We start from the raw sequence: 15,426 nt of genomic DNA on the forward strand, positions 1-15,426 counted from the left end.
TCTCTTTCCTGTTCTGAAAAGATTGGACTATACGTATATGGTACCATTCTAAATATCAGCTAACAAATTATTGGCAAACAGGTTTGTCAGTCAATTAATCAGGCCTGTTACAATACTTACCCTGTTAATGGTTCACCGAAAAATACAAATTCTCTCATCATTTACTGACCCTCATGTTATTCAAAACCTGTATCACTTCTAGTTCATGGAACTCAAAAGGAGAAGTTAGACAGAATGATAGACTCAGTGAGTCACCATTCACTTTCACTACATCTTTTTTCTTCTTCAGGAAACTATCCCTTTAACTATCCTTCTTTTTTTCTCAGGTTACTCTGTCTGGTTGACATAAAAGCCACTCTCATGTGACAGTGAGGGAGCTCCAGCGTGTGCCAACACACCAACTGTGTGGCTTAGCTGTTACCTTGCAATGCAACGGCCATCAAGTGCCTTATACAGTTTACTTCCTTCATGGGCCACCAGAGGACTCCCTGACCAAAGCCCTTATTTCTCTAGTCATCATAGGCACACCTATTTGTGTCTCTGGCAACTGTGGTCTACTGTAAGCCTTCTGTGTCTCTGCCTGCTCCCTGATTCCAATGCTGACACCTTGAGGGTTGGGGTCGTGGGGCCTTGGTCATGTGACCCTCTTTTTACTAAAGCTGAGCCCAGTGAGGCTGCACAGTTAGCTGTGGAGCGCATCAACAAGGATCCCTTCCTCTCACAGGGCATCACATTTGATTATGTCATCCTGGAAGAAGAATGTGAGACATCACATTCCTTTGCCCGTTTTCTTGGTGACTATACACGGGCGTCTGGGTTTATTGGCCCAATCAACCCAGGCTACTGTGAAGCTGCCTCTCTCCTTGGAAAGAGTTGAAATAAAGCAGTGTTTTCCTGGTCCTGCATTGGATATGAGATGGATGACATCCGTAGTCACCCTACTTTCACCCACACCATGCCCCTCCCGACCTTTGTGCTGCTGAGCTTTATGCGACACTTTCGCTGGGCACATGTGGGCGTCATTTCATCAGCTGAGGATGTCTGGGTAGAGACAGGCATCAAGCTGGCCAATGCCCTGCAGAGTCATGGAATGCCAATTGGCATAGTGGCATCGATTGGTAATGAACACACCAGTGTGCGGAAGACACTGGCAAAAGTCAAGAAAGTGGAGGGTCTCCACTGTGAGTTTAAACACTGTTAATATTGGTTCAGTCAAGTCCATTGTAACTTTTAACAATAATGTTATGATGTAATGATAATTTGTGTGCTCTCATTTAAAGCTGTAACATTTACTTTTGTTTTTCCATGTAAGTGCCATTTTATTCCATAATTTGTATTTCAAATGCTTTGATAATGATACTTTATAAGATACTACAAAACAATTGCTTATTTGAAGGCCTACATGGAATCTGCCTGTATAGCTGTCATTCTTAAAGTTCTTCAAAAACTTTGAAACCATTTCATCTTTGTTTATTGCAAATGCTGACTAATTTGATTATTCTTTCGGCTACTAATAAGTGTATAGTACTTTCAGCTCATATAAATCAATTCCACATTAATTTCCGCAGATTTTCCCCCTAAAATCATTGCAGGAAATGCAAAAGAAGAAGAAGAAAAAAATGCCCACATATTCCATCTTGACTTAGTCACCATTAGCCTTTCTGACCTTTTCTACCTGTTCTCAATTTTTATCTCTGTTTGCAGGGTCATTCTCTGCATGCATTCAGTACTGATTGGTGGAGGAGCGCAGAAGTTGCTATTGGAAACAGCTTATGATATGCGGATGACAGACGGCTCATTGGTGTTTGTACCGTATGATACCCTCTTTTACAGTCTTCCCTATCATCACATGGTCCATCCAGCCCTACGCTACAACAGCAAGCTGTTACGAGCCTATGATGCCATGCTCACCATCACTATTGAGTCTCCTGAGAAACTTCATTCTACCAAGCTTTCAAAAAGGCTCAGGAGCAAGGGGAGCTGCCTATGCACCTTAAACCACAGCAGGTACAAGCAGGGTTTACATGGAATGGAAAGATTACAGTTAAAAAAGTATTAATAAAATGGGCTACCAACAACTGGGCACAAAACAATACAAATGGTAGATACTGTATTTTGAACACCAACATCAAGCTAATTAACCTTCCCATTCAATAGGTGTCCCCATTGTTTGGCACCGTCTATTCCTCCATCATGTTCATGGCCCATGCTGTGCAAAGTGTCAGGGCCTCGGGTCAGTGGATGTCTGGGGGCAACATCGCCCAGAATGCCTGTGACCTGGTTTTCAAAGGCTTCAGCCATTCTATACAAGCCAATTCTTCTGGCTTTGGCATTCTGGACTATGTGGTGCTGGACACTGATGGCTTTTCCTGGGAGTTGAAACCTACGTACCGTATAGAGATGCAGACAGATATGGTGCGCTTTTTGGGTCGACCGATTCATTTCCCTCATGGAGGACCACCAAAAACCGATTCCAGCTGTTGGTTTACACATGGGATTATCTGCAGTGGAGGTCAGTAGGGCTGTGAACTAGGCCTATATGATAAAGTTACATACACATGATGAGTACAGAAACCATCATACTGTGGGGTTCAGTCACATCTCATGTTCTTGTTTGTGCACAACGACATACAGTACAAACAGATACACAATCAAACCTGCACATTGCTGATTTGTGATATAATGACATTTTAAGTTTTAAAATTATAAAAAAAAATCACCCTCTTTTACACAGGTGTGAATCTATTCCACTTGGTTTTAATCTTCCTCTCTGATTAATTGTTCATCATCTTCTTGATTGGCTGTTCTTACTTTATGAGGTATTCATCAACAACACATTCCAAAATAAATTTGTCACTACGTTTGTTCAGTGTGTGCATAGAGAGGGGGGGTTTAATTTCAACCTTTCAGGACATGCGCCCCCTCAGATTATCTAGCACCACCTCAACCCAAAATCCAATGAGAGAAATGCGTGCTGACAACACCCTTGATATACTGTACTAGTTGACACTATTTAAATAATAAATTTTATTTATAATATGCTTCTTCTCATACCCAAAGCGCTACAATACAATACAGATGCATATTAAAAGAATATGAAAAAAAAAAAAACAAGACTCAAACATAGTAGGGGCGGAAAAAAAATAAAAAAAATAAAATGAAATAAATAAATAAATAAATAATAATAAAGAAACACAAGACAGAACAATTAAGCAATAAGTAACTGAATAAAACCTTGCTGAGTGAGAGTCAGGTTTAATCAGTGTTGGCTATTTTAAAAACAAGAGTTTTTAACAGTTTCTTAAAACCGTTTAACGTGGGAGCATTTCTAACAACAAGCAGAAGAGCATTCCATAACCTAGAGGCAGCAAAGGAAAAAGCTCTCTCCCCCATGGTTTGTAAACTGCAGGAGGGCTGCTGGAGAATAAGGAAGCCAGCAGAACAGAGAGAGTGAGACGGTGTGTAAGGTGCAACTAGATTACAAAGATAAGAAGGAGCTGTCCCATGTACTGCTTTGTATGTTAAAATAAGAGTTTTAAAATCAACACGTAAAAGGATAGGAAGCCAATGTAATTGAGAATAATATTTAAATATCCATATTACTAAAGTTAAGCACAAAATACCCATACCAATACATAAAATATTATACTGTATTCATTCGGTATATGTAAATCATCCTTCGCTGTCAAAGCTTTTGCTTTTGATGTAAGTATGGAAAATGCGACTTACCTTGATTTGATCCCAACTTATCTTTGTACGTTGGGTGTTTGGTGTATTATGTCTTTCTAAGTTTCACAGGTTTTAAACTGTCATTTCTTATCACCTCGAAAAAAACAAAAGACTTGGACACCGTTCATTATGGCATGATGCACGTGAATCTGCATTTTACTGTCCGTCATACTTCCATTTTCATGTCACTTGAGTATGACAAATCACTAGTTATGTTTAATCTGAGAACGAATCTTTTAAGCGAACAAATCGATCTTGTTCACCTACATTGTTTCGGCCTTGAACAATGTTTTTTTTTAACAAATTAGTTGAATCAATGATTAAATGACTCACTCGTTATACTACAGAAATGGTCCATGAAAGTATCAGTAAACAAATCTCTTTGGTGAACAAATTCAAAAGACTCCAGTCAAAATCCCTGTAGTCTCACACCCCTATTAAATCCAACCCCCACCCCACCCCACTGGGTGTGCCCCAAAGGTTGAAAACCCCTGGATTAGACTATTGGAGAAAGTTTCTTTACAACATAATTTTTGTTTTGTATAGGCGTAAAATTAATCAAATCCGAATGGTGCGGGGTCCAAATAAGATTTTACTGACATTAAATGATGTCACATTCATCACCCCATCCCTGAGCAATAAGGTCAGTAACACAACACATGCAAGCACACACAAAGACATACACACACCCTAATAAGTGATACTTTTGTGTGAGAAACAGAAGCTGAGCTTGGAAGACAGCAAGGCCAGTGATACAGGATTGAGCATTTCAGAGCAAGCCTTAAGTCTCCATTGTCCATTCAATCGCCTGCCACCTATGAGAATTCAAATGTTGCCATTTATGAGGTAAAAGAAAAACATTCATAAGGCTATCCAAAATGATTTACTGAATATTAAAGGGCACATACTGTATGATGGAAAATTAGGACTTTTACTGCATATCTAGAAAAACTCTAATATTCACAAAGGAAAGCTCCCTCATCAGTCCACCCAGACCCTTTATGATATTATATAGCTGCAAAACGGGTCTCAGAAAATCATGGTTAAGATGTTACATCTATGAGCACAAAAATGACTGCTGATGTTTACATGACAATTTCAGTATTCTGGAACTTGGTCTGCCCAGATGAATGACATTGTGAACCACATGGAAGTTAGCCAATCACAATATAATAATCTTAATGATATAGTAGTAAAAACAGAAGGTTTTCTTCAAAGGTTTAGAGAGATGGTGGAAACTGTCATCTAAAACTATGTGATTATGAATTATGATTATGAAGTGTACTTGGTAATAAATTGTAGTAAAAACTGAATACTTTTAAAGCCCACTGTATGATACTTTAATAATTTGTAATGTTGTGTATTTGACAGGGAGATTGGGCATGGCTGAAAAGACTTCCATATGGAAACTTTCGGAACATTAACCCAAATACCAGTGATGTTTTTGAACTGGTTGGCTTTGCTGCTTATTTTCTATTTTAAAACTGTAGGTTTAGTGTTCATTTTAACTGTGTTGTTATTAATTATGCAATTAATTATACAGTTGCTTATTATTGCTAATCTTCATACTCCAGATGAAAGATATGAGGCACGAGAATGTTAACCCCTTCCTCGGATTCTTCCACGACTGCGGTGTCTTTGCCATAGTAACGGAGTGCTGTTCTCGCGGCAGCTTGGAAGATCTGTTTCTAAATGAAGACGTCAAACTGGACTGGATGTTCAAGTCCTCTCTCATTCTGGACCTCATCAAGGTGCTGTTACTAGGAGTCCAGGAATGTGATTGGTTGAATTTCAGGTTGAAGTTGCTTTTTAAAATGTATGGACTTATGGAATTTAGCAAACATTTATAATGTCTTCAGAATCCAATTATCTGTCACAAAAAGGGACAATGAATTATCATTTTAATTATTGACAATTAAAGTAAAATTATATAATTATATTTAATTGTACAAGAGCCCTTTTGAATCTACAGTATGTATATATGTGTACTGAAGACCATCTCCAAGATTGGAGAAATGTACCAACCATTGTTCCTGGCAGGCTACTCTGATTTACAGGCTCCATATTGTTAGGATTAGGGTGGGGGCAGGATTAGGGCATCTTCTGCATACCAGGAACAAACCGTGGCCCCTATGTGCAATGGGCGCCCCATCTCTGAGTCCCAACCAATCCTTTGGAAGCGCACCTGGGACCCTGAACTTACAAATTTGCCTATAAATAACAAAAGTGTTTTAGACTTCTGTGTTTCAATATAGCAATCTTGTGACATTTGTGCCTCACACAAACCCATGGTCATTTGATCTGGCCTGGATCTGCAGTTACATGAAAATCACGTGAAATCTTGTGTGTGTGTCTGTGTTTGTGGCATGCAGGGTCTGAAATATCTTCACCATAGGAACGTCTGTCATGGAAGGCTTAAATCCAGAAACTGTGTGGTTGATGGGTGTTTCGTGCTCAAAATCACAGACTATGGCTATAACGAGGTGTTGGAAGCTCAGAAATTCCCTTATATTGAACCGCCAGCTGAGGGTATGAATTTTTGCGACAGTTTCATATGTGTGTCTCATGACTGCTATGCTCCACTTTCTTTTTCTCCTACATGCTTAGAATGTTAATGTGTGTTTGTAACCATGCAGACCTTCTGTGGACTGCTCCTGAGATTTTGAGAGGGTCCCACCCTGGTTTGAATGGCAGTCAACCTGGTGATGTGTACAGTTTCTCTATCATAGCATGCTAGAGCAGTCTGTTGATGGTAAACTAATCTGCTATCTAATCTGCAATCACTATTGAATGACTATATTGATAGGTTGTTGTGATATTACAGCCAGATCTATATATTGTCCAGGCCAAATACATCTTCTTTTACAACTCTTTATTATACCTTTACAATGTCTAAGCCTTGAATACTTCTGGATCATATAGAAATTATCCAAAGGATCCGGAAGCCTCCTCCAATGTGCCGACCCATTGTGTCCCCGGATCATGCTCCAATGGAGTGTATTCAGCTTATGAAGCAGTGCTGGAATGAGCAACCAGAGAGAAGACTTACATTTGATGAATTCTTTGACCAGGTGCCCACTATCAACACTGCCAAACCATTTTGTAGTCACATAACAGTTTACATAGTCACTCTTAGAGTAAATGAACATTCATGGTCGTTCTAAGAAATTTATTCTATTTAGCTGCCAATTCAAGACAAGAATAGCCAAATAGTGGAGAAATATAAGATTAAGATCACTCAAGAGAAGAGTGTATTTTTCCCATTCTCTGCATCTGTCCCTCATGTGTCATCAATCTCTCTATAGTTCAAAAACGTTAACAAAGGGAAGAAGACCAACATCATAGACTCCATGTTGAGAATGTTGGAACAGTACTCCTCCAACTTGGAGGAGCTGATCAGAGAAAGGACAGAGGAGCTGGAAATAGAGAAACAAAAGACTGAGAAACTCCTCACACAAATGTCGCCTCCGTAAGAGACATACGCACTTTCTCAGTAAAGACCTTACCATCACACTAAGCACAGACATGATTTAAGATAAATAAACTGTGAAGAAGTTTCATTCACACATACAAAATAACCATCATGTTCTGTTTAAGGTCTGAGACCCTATGGTCCTTTTAATATATTTTAAAAAAAACATAATGGTAACAATAAGGTTAACATCAGTTAATGCTTTAGGGATCATAAACAAACAATGAACAATATGTTTTTACAGCATTTATTAATCTTAGTTAATGTTAGTTAATAAAAATGCAATTGTTTATTGTTAGTTCATGTTAGTTCATAATGCATTAACTAATCTTCACAAATACAACTTTTGATTTTAAAAATGCATTAGTTATGTTGAAGGTAACATTAACCAAGATTAATAAATGCTGAAAATGTTCATTGTTAGTTCATGTTAACTAATATTGTTTACTAATGTTAACAAATTGAACCTTAATGTAAAGTGTTACCAACATATTTAACATTGAAGTATTGGACTGATACTTTATAACTTTTCCTTATCTCATAAGAACTGATTAAAAGCAATGTTATACTGGATATCAATCACATTTCTTAAAAGTACATGACCACTTTGTGACACAAAAGCTTCAATAATCTGTCGACGGAGATTTGATCACATCAGAGGAACTAATTTAAAGAATTTTAAGGGGAAAATAAGAGGTTTGCTTTTAATTTTTTGAAGAACTATTACCATTCTTACACACACATCATGGGGGTCTCTGTGACCCCAAACATAGAGACAGTAAAGTCAACCTCAACAGACCATGAGGGTTCATTTCAGTTTTCAAGCACTAGAAGTTGAAAACATTACAAAAGATTTTTGTTGCATAATCTTCTCTAGGTCAGTGGCAGAGGCTTTAAAGCTTGGCACTACAGTCAAACCAGAGTATTTCGATAGTGTCAGTCTCTACTTCAGTGATATTGTTGGCTTTACCACAATCTCAGCCAATAGCGAGCCCATTGAGGTGGTTGACCTTCTCAATGACCTTTATACTCTATTTGATGCCATCATCGGCAATCATGATGTCTATAAGGTAACACCAGAAATATAATCTTAACATATATTAAATTGCTTTGCTTTGTTGTACTGGATGCAATCGCTGTTTGAGTAAAAATGAGTTTGGGTGTTGCTCAGACATAATTGCTTGGCTTCCACAGAATGTCCTTTATTGTGTTGTAATCATGTAAAATTGTTGTCCTAAGAATCATAAATACTTTCAGTAAACAGATGAATGTCTCTCTGTTGCCTGCAGGTGGAAACTATAGGTGATGCTTACATGGTGGCATCAGGCGTGCCCGTGCCCAATGGGAACCACCATGCAGCAGAGATTGCAAATATGGCTCAGGACATCCTAAGTGCTGTAGGCACCTTTAAAATAAGACACATGCCTGATGTACCTGTTCGCATACGAATAGGACTTCATACAGGTCAGATTGATCAAAGCAGTTTGGTTTAAGATTAAAGTTAGACAATACTGCATAAATATTTTTTTTAACATGCTATCTATGTGGTCTTACTAGGTCCCTGTGTAGCTGGTGTAGTGGGTTTGACCATGCCGTGGTACTGTCTGTTCGGGGACACCGTCAACACTGCTTCTAGAATGGAGTCCACAGGAATGCATAAGCCTATGAAAATTAATTTCACCACTAAAACATAAACTGTATTTCAGACTTTAGTGTGTAATGGTGAGAGCCTTAAAAGAATATTCCAAGTTCAATACAAGTTAAGCTTAATCAACAGCATTTGTGGCATAATGTTGATTACTGCAAAAATGATTTCGACTCCTCCCTCCTTTCCTTTAAAAAAAAATAAAAGCAGAAATCTTGGCACTTACAATGGAAGTGAATGGGGCCAATCCATAAACATTAAATTCTCACTGTTTAAAAAATATAGCCACAAGATGCATGTTAACATCATTGTGATGAGTGTGATAAAATTGCTTACTAACGTTTTCTGTGTAAAGTTATTTATCCAATTTTACAACCACATTGCCATGACGACGTAAACCCTGAAATGACCATAAAAACAATGATTTAAACAATTTTACAGCTCACATAATACACCACTTTTAACAGAAAAACTAATAATAATTGTAATTGCTATATTACTAAATAAAAGTAATTGCTTTTCTAAAACTATAAGCTTAAAATTTGTGCCTTTAAACCCTCTAAAAAGTGGGCACCATTCACTTCCATTGTAAGTACCTGTAACCTCCATTTTTGCTCTTTTTTCTTTTAAAGGAGGGACAAGCCGAAATGAATTTGTGGTAATCAACATTGTCATGGTTTGAAGCAGAGATGAGACGATGGATCTATAAGCAGGCTTTTAATGAAGGTGATGGAGATACAAAACAATGTGGAGAAATGCAAAGAACCAAATAATCTATCAACTACAAACACAGGAACATACAAGGAAACATGCTAGGTAACATAAGAACTGACCATGAGAGATAAAACTAGAGGGTATATATATATATATATATATATATATATATACACACATACATACACATACACATACACACACACAAACTGGTGCTTGATGAGGGAATAGGGACCGGGTGAGGAAGATGAGGAACAGATGGCTGTGATGAGGGCAGTGCATCATGGGAAATGTAGTGTGAGGCAAACTAATAACAGAAGACAATAAACATCAAAACACACTGCTCAAAAAAATTAAGGGAACTGTTATGCAACACCAATGTTTAATCATCTGTCTCCTCTCTTCTCTACAGGGCAAAGGTATAGAAGAAACCTACTGGCTGATCGGGAGGGACAGCTTCACCAAACCTCTCCCTGTGCCACCTGTACTCAAGTCAGGGTAAGGGCAGACCTTTCCGTAGCCTATGTCCTTTAGTGTGTGTGTCTTCTGTTTATCTTTTCCAATGTATTTTTCAGGCAAATGGCTCATGGCTTGCAGATGAAGGAAATAGCCGCATACAAGGAGCAGAAAGCAGAAGCACAACTTGCAAAGAAGAAAAACTGAGGTAATGTTAGGCATGGAGAATGTATAACATTACTTTATATGGCAGAGAGTCAAGAGGGGGAAGAGTGGGGGTGTCATGACGGGGGGTAAAAGTCATTGTGGGAGGCTATTGCCATTTTTTTCCCATTTTGGTTGGGTACCATTCTCCAACAATAAACAAGACTCAGTTCTTCTGCTTTCAAGTAGTGTTTCTTAAGTGATAATATATTATCCTACTGTTTTGTCGGATCTTACAGAATTTCTAGTTTTTATTTGTGTATTTCTGCAATTGTCAGTTCAAGCACAAGCTTGAACGACTCTTAAATTAATGCAATTAACCTTTTTATCATAGTATCCCTTAAAGCGAAAGTTCACCCCAAAAACTTAAATTCTGTCATCATTTACTCACTTTGTTGATGTCCAAATAAGTTTTCTTTCTTTCTTGAACTCAAAAGATGATAGGTAGAATGTTAGGCTCAGCCACCATTCACATTTGTTCCATCTTGTTACAATGAAAGTGAATGGTGACTGAGGCTGTCAGTCCCTAACATTCTACCTAATATCTCCCTTTGTAACAGAAAAAGAAAGTCATACGGGTTTGGGGCAGCATGAGAGAATTTTAATTTGAGTGAACTATTCCTTTAACACAAAATAAAATAAATTATGTGTGATTTGGTGATGTCATAATTTCTGGTAACTTTGTACGCCTTCAGAAATATTTGGATGGCACTCCTCAGATATGGATAGCCGGCTTTTTCAAAATGGATCGTCGGCTATGTTTGGCATGCTGTTATGTTTGTGTTTGCGTGTTCTGTCGTGCTCTGAATCTCTTGTTTTTTCTCAGTGTTTCATGTATGATGTCAACGTAGAGCTAAAAAAAAAACTACATACATTAAGTGTTTTGCTGTCCCAACTCACATAATGAATTTTTTTTTTTTTTTTTGATGATGATAAGGTAAACTAAGGCTGGTGTTCATTCTCTGTTTTTGTGTCTTACAGACGTGAATCCAGATGATTTTAAGGTGATGCTTCAAAAAGCTGTGAAGATCTCCACTGTGCGTCAGGTGGCTCATCTCACTCTTTGTGATGAGGGCAATGTCATGATCCACCATCATTGATGACCTTTGACCTCTGCTCTTTTGACCCCACACCTTCAGGCAGAAAAAAATGGAGGACAAATTTTAAGAGCACCAAGAACTCATTCTTGCTTCTCAGCACTTGTTGAGGCAAGCTTGTGTGAACTGTTACAGTAACTGCACAGAGATTACATTTTTGTTTCCTATGGCAGAAATTCAGACCTTTTGATGGGACATTCCTTATGAAGAATCTTTCAATGTATCAAACCATATTAAACATTCATAGCAGTTCATCATTTATGGCAATACGAGCTTTAAACACATAGGTAATCAGCCATTGTGATGCCATCTTATACTCTGGCACTCCTTGTATGATCTTGTTTTTTGTTTTTTTCTCTCTATGTTTGTGATTGTTTTGATGGTTAATACGTATCGTGTTGTTGTGTTGATGCTCTCTACGCACCCACGGTGGAAACAAATCTCTTTGTCCTCAAAGAGGAAATTATCTATCTATGAGGGAAATCTCCAATTTGGAGCCTTGGTATTCCACCTCACTTCATACTCCCTGATTGAAATATTCCTGAACTGACCTGCTCATCATCATTTTCAGATATGGCTGAAAGAACGAATATACACTGGCGGCAAAAGTTTGGAATAATGTACAGATTTTGCTCTTATGGAAAAAAATTGGTAATTTTATTCACCAAAGTGGCATTCAATGGATCACAATGTATAGTCAGGACATTAATAACATGAAACATTACAATTACAATTAGAAAAAAATGTTCATAACTTCTTAAACTACTTCAAAGAGTTCTCATCAAAATATCTTTTTTCTACATGCAGCAATGACAGCTTTGCAGATCCTTGGCATTCTAGCTGTCAGTTTGTCCAGATACTCAGGTGACATTTCACCCCACACTTCCTGTAGCACTTGCCATAGATGTGGCTGTCTTGTTGGGCACTTCTCACATACCGTCTAGCTGATCCCACAAAAGCTCAATGGGGTTAAGATCCATAACACTCTTTTCCAATTATCTGTTGTCCAATGTCTGTGTTTCTTTGCCCACTCTAACCTTTTCTTTTTGGTTTTTCTGTTTCAAAAGTGGCTTTTTCTTTGCAATTCTTCCCATAAGGCCTGCACCCCTGAGTCTTCTCTTTACTGTTGTACATGAAACTGATGTTGAGCGGGTACAATTCAATGAAGCTGTCAGCTGAAGACATGTGAGGAGTCTATTTCTCAAACTAGAGACTCTGATGTACTTATCCTCTTGTTTAGTTGTACATCTGGGCCTTCCACATCTCTTTCTGTCCTTGTTAGAGCCAGTTGTCTTTTGCCTTTGAAGACTGTAGTGTACACCTTTGTATGAAATCTTCAGTTTTTTGGCAATTTCAAGCATTGTATAGCCTTTATTCCTCAAAACAATTATTGACTGATGAGTTTCTAGGGAAAGCTGTTTCTTTTTTGCCATTTTTGACCTAATATTGACCGTAAAACATGCCAGTCTATTGCATACTGTGGCAACTCAAAAACAAACACAATGTTAAGCTTCATTTAACGAATCAAATAGCTTTCAGCTGTGTTTGATATAATGGCAAGTGATTTTCTAGTACCAAATTAGCAATTTATCATGATTACTCAAGGATAAGGTGTTGGAGTGATGGCTGCTGGAAATGGAGCCTGTCTAGATTTGATCAAAAATGACTTTTTTCAAGTAGTGATGGTGCTGTTTTTACATCAGTAATGTCCTGACTATACTTTGTGATCAACTGAATGCCACTTTGGTGAATTAAAGTACCAATTTCCTTCCGAAACAGCAAAATCTGTACATTATTCCAAACTTTTGGCCACCAATGTACATGCACAACATTCACTCACAGATTATTCCTCTTTGTGAACTTTGAACAAAATAGGGAATATAGCACATAAAAAGTAAATAAATAAATAAATACAAATAAAAAACTAGAAATACCCACAGAATTGTGAGACCAGTGTTAATATGTCTTATGAAGCTCTGAATTTATTATAATTTTAGATGGTGGAAGAGTTGAATTTAACCAGGGAATAATTATGTAAATTTGGTCTTGAGGACATTTTATAATTATAGTTACATTTAGTACAGTCTCCCATGGATGTCATCACCAGCACACAAACTTTTCGCTGTTTTATTTATTTATTTATTGCCACATAGAAGATCAATCATAATCCATTTTAGTGAAGACTGTAGACTGTTATCTGATGGTGCATCAAATAATTTAAGCTAATAAAGCTAATACATTTTGTTGGTCTCAGCATATTTCTCTTTATCATTGTAGACAAAAACTAATTCATGTCAAGAAGAATAAATTACTGAAATAAAGTTACTTCACAATACTAAAATATAAGAAAATATCAGGTCTCAATTGTTTAAACAGACAGCTATTATTTTACATCCTACAAGAGCAACTGAGCTAATGAAACTAATGTTAGAGCGGTTTGTGTAAAACTTCATGCATCTTGAAATGGCAAAGATTTAAATCACTGAAATACTGTATAACAGTGCCCTCTTGTTATTGTATCAGTAATAGCAGCAGATGGCGACCGATGTAGGGGGACACCATAGGGACAAAACCAAGCTGATCTTAGAACCCAATGTCTCATAGTGAACAGCGTAGTGGGGAATACTTTATATTTCCAGTAAAACATTTTGATAGTTTAGTATTGTCACAATACGAAGAAGTGCTTGAACCATCAATGTCTCAAACTAAACACTTGTGAAAGACTTTCAATTGTAATGAATATTAAACTCACACATTTTTTAGAGACTAACTTGACTGAGATTGGCCATCAATTATGGAAGCATACACAAAATTGATCCTCACATTAGTTTCACCAAGCACATTTCAATGTGTTGTTGACCTTTGTTTCACATGAATGAACACAGTAATTGTTTCACAATAAATACTTAGCAGATCAGATAGAGTATTGAATATTACAGCAAAATGTTCCATCTACAACAGATTAAGTTATAAGCTCTACTATGCATGTCTCATCCAGTCCATGTCTAATTACCATCAGTCTGAAGAGACTTAATGGGGCATTGAATAGCAGAAAACTTGCATTTGTTTTTTTTTTAAAAGAATAGTTTACCCAAAAATGAAAATTCTCTCATCATTTACTCACCATTGTGCCATCCCAGATGTGTATGACTTTCTTTCTTCTGCAGAACACAAATAAAGATTTCTAGAAGAATATTTCAGCTCTATAGGTCCATACAGTGCATGTGAATGGTGACCAAAATGTTAAGCTCCAAAAAGCACATAAAGGCAGCATAAAAGTAATCCATATGCCTCCAGTGGTTAAATCCATGTCTTCAGAAGCAATATAATAGGTGTGGGCGAGAAACAGCTCAATATATAAGTCCCTTTTTACTATAAATCACCACTTTCACACATTTTTTGCAAATCATCACCTATTGGGCAGGAAGGAGAATTTATACTGAAAAAGAACTTAAATATTGATGCTGTTTCTCATCAACACCTATTATATTGCTTCTGAAGACATGGATTTAACCACTGGAGTCTTACGGATTACTTTTATGCTGCCTAGTTTACCTTAACGTGCAAACCATAGCTGGACGGAAGCGAACATTCTTAGGAAAAACTTTTTAAATATTGATCTATTTTTTTACACACACCTAGCATTTCACTTCAGAAGACATTAATTAATCCACTGGAATAATATATAGATTACTTTTATGATGGCTATATGTGCTTTTTGGAGCTTCAAAATGTTGGTGCCCATTCACTTGCATTGTATGGACCTACAGAGCTGAAATATTCTTCTTAAAGTCTTTTTCTGTGTTCTGCAGAAGAAAGAAAGTCATACACATCTGGGATGGTTTTTATTTTTGGGTGAACTATCCCTTTAAAACGATTTTTTAAGATTAACACATTTAAATTTCGAAACAAATTCCATCATATTGAATTGTGTAATTTTTAACCAAATTAAATTAATGAAACTTAAGATATTTAATTTTATTTTTTTAAAGATTACTCAGTTCAATCTGATGGAATTTTGTTATGAAATGTAAATGCCTAAATCTAAAAAAAATAAAATAAATAAATTAGTGCATGCTTGCATGTGTACTTACAGTAATATGAGACAT

The 15,426-nt window shown here is 37.1% G+C and overlaps 1 pseudogene; it reads left to right on the plus strand.

The window, feature by feature from the left end:
- The first annotated feature begins 427 nt into the window (after positions 1–427).
- On the plus strand, positions 428–13,779 carry LOC127432091 (retinal guanylyl cyclase 2-like; annotated as a pseudogene).
- The last annotated feature ends 1,647 nt before the right edge of the window (positions 13,780–15,426 follow it).

Source organism: Myxocyprinus asiaticus, chromosome 1 (assembly GCF_019703515.2).
Source record: "Myxocyprinus asiaticus isolate MX2 ecotype Aquarium Trade chromosome 1, UBuf_Myxa_2, whole genome shotgun sequence".
Taxonomy (NCBI): domain Eukaryota; kingdom Metazoa; phylum Chordata; class Actinopteri; order Cypriniformes; family Catostomidae; genus Myxocyprinus; species Myxocyprinus asiaticus.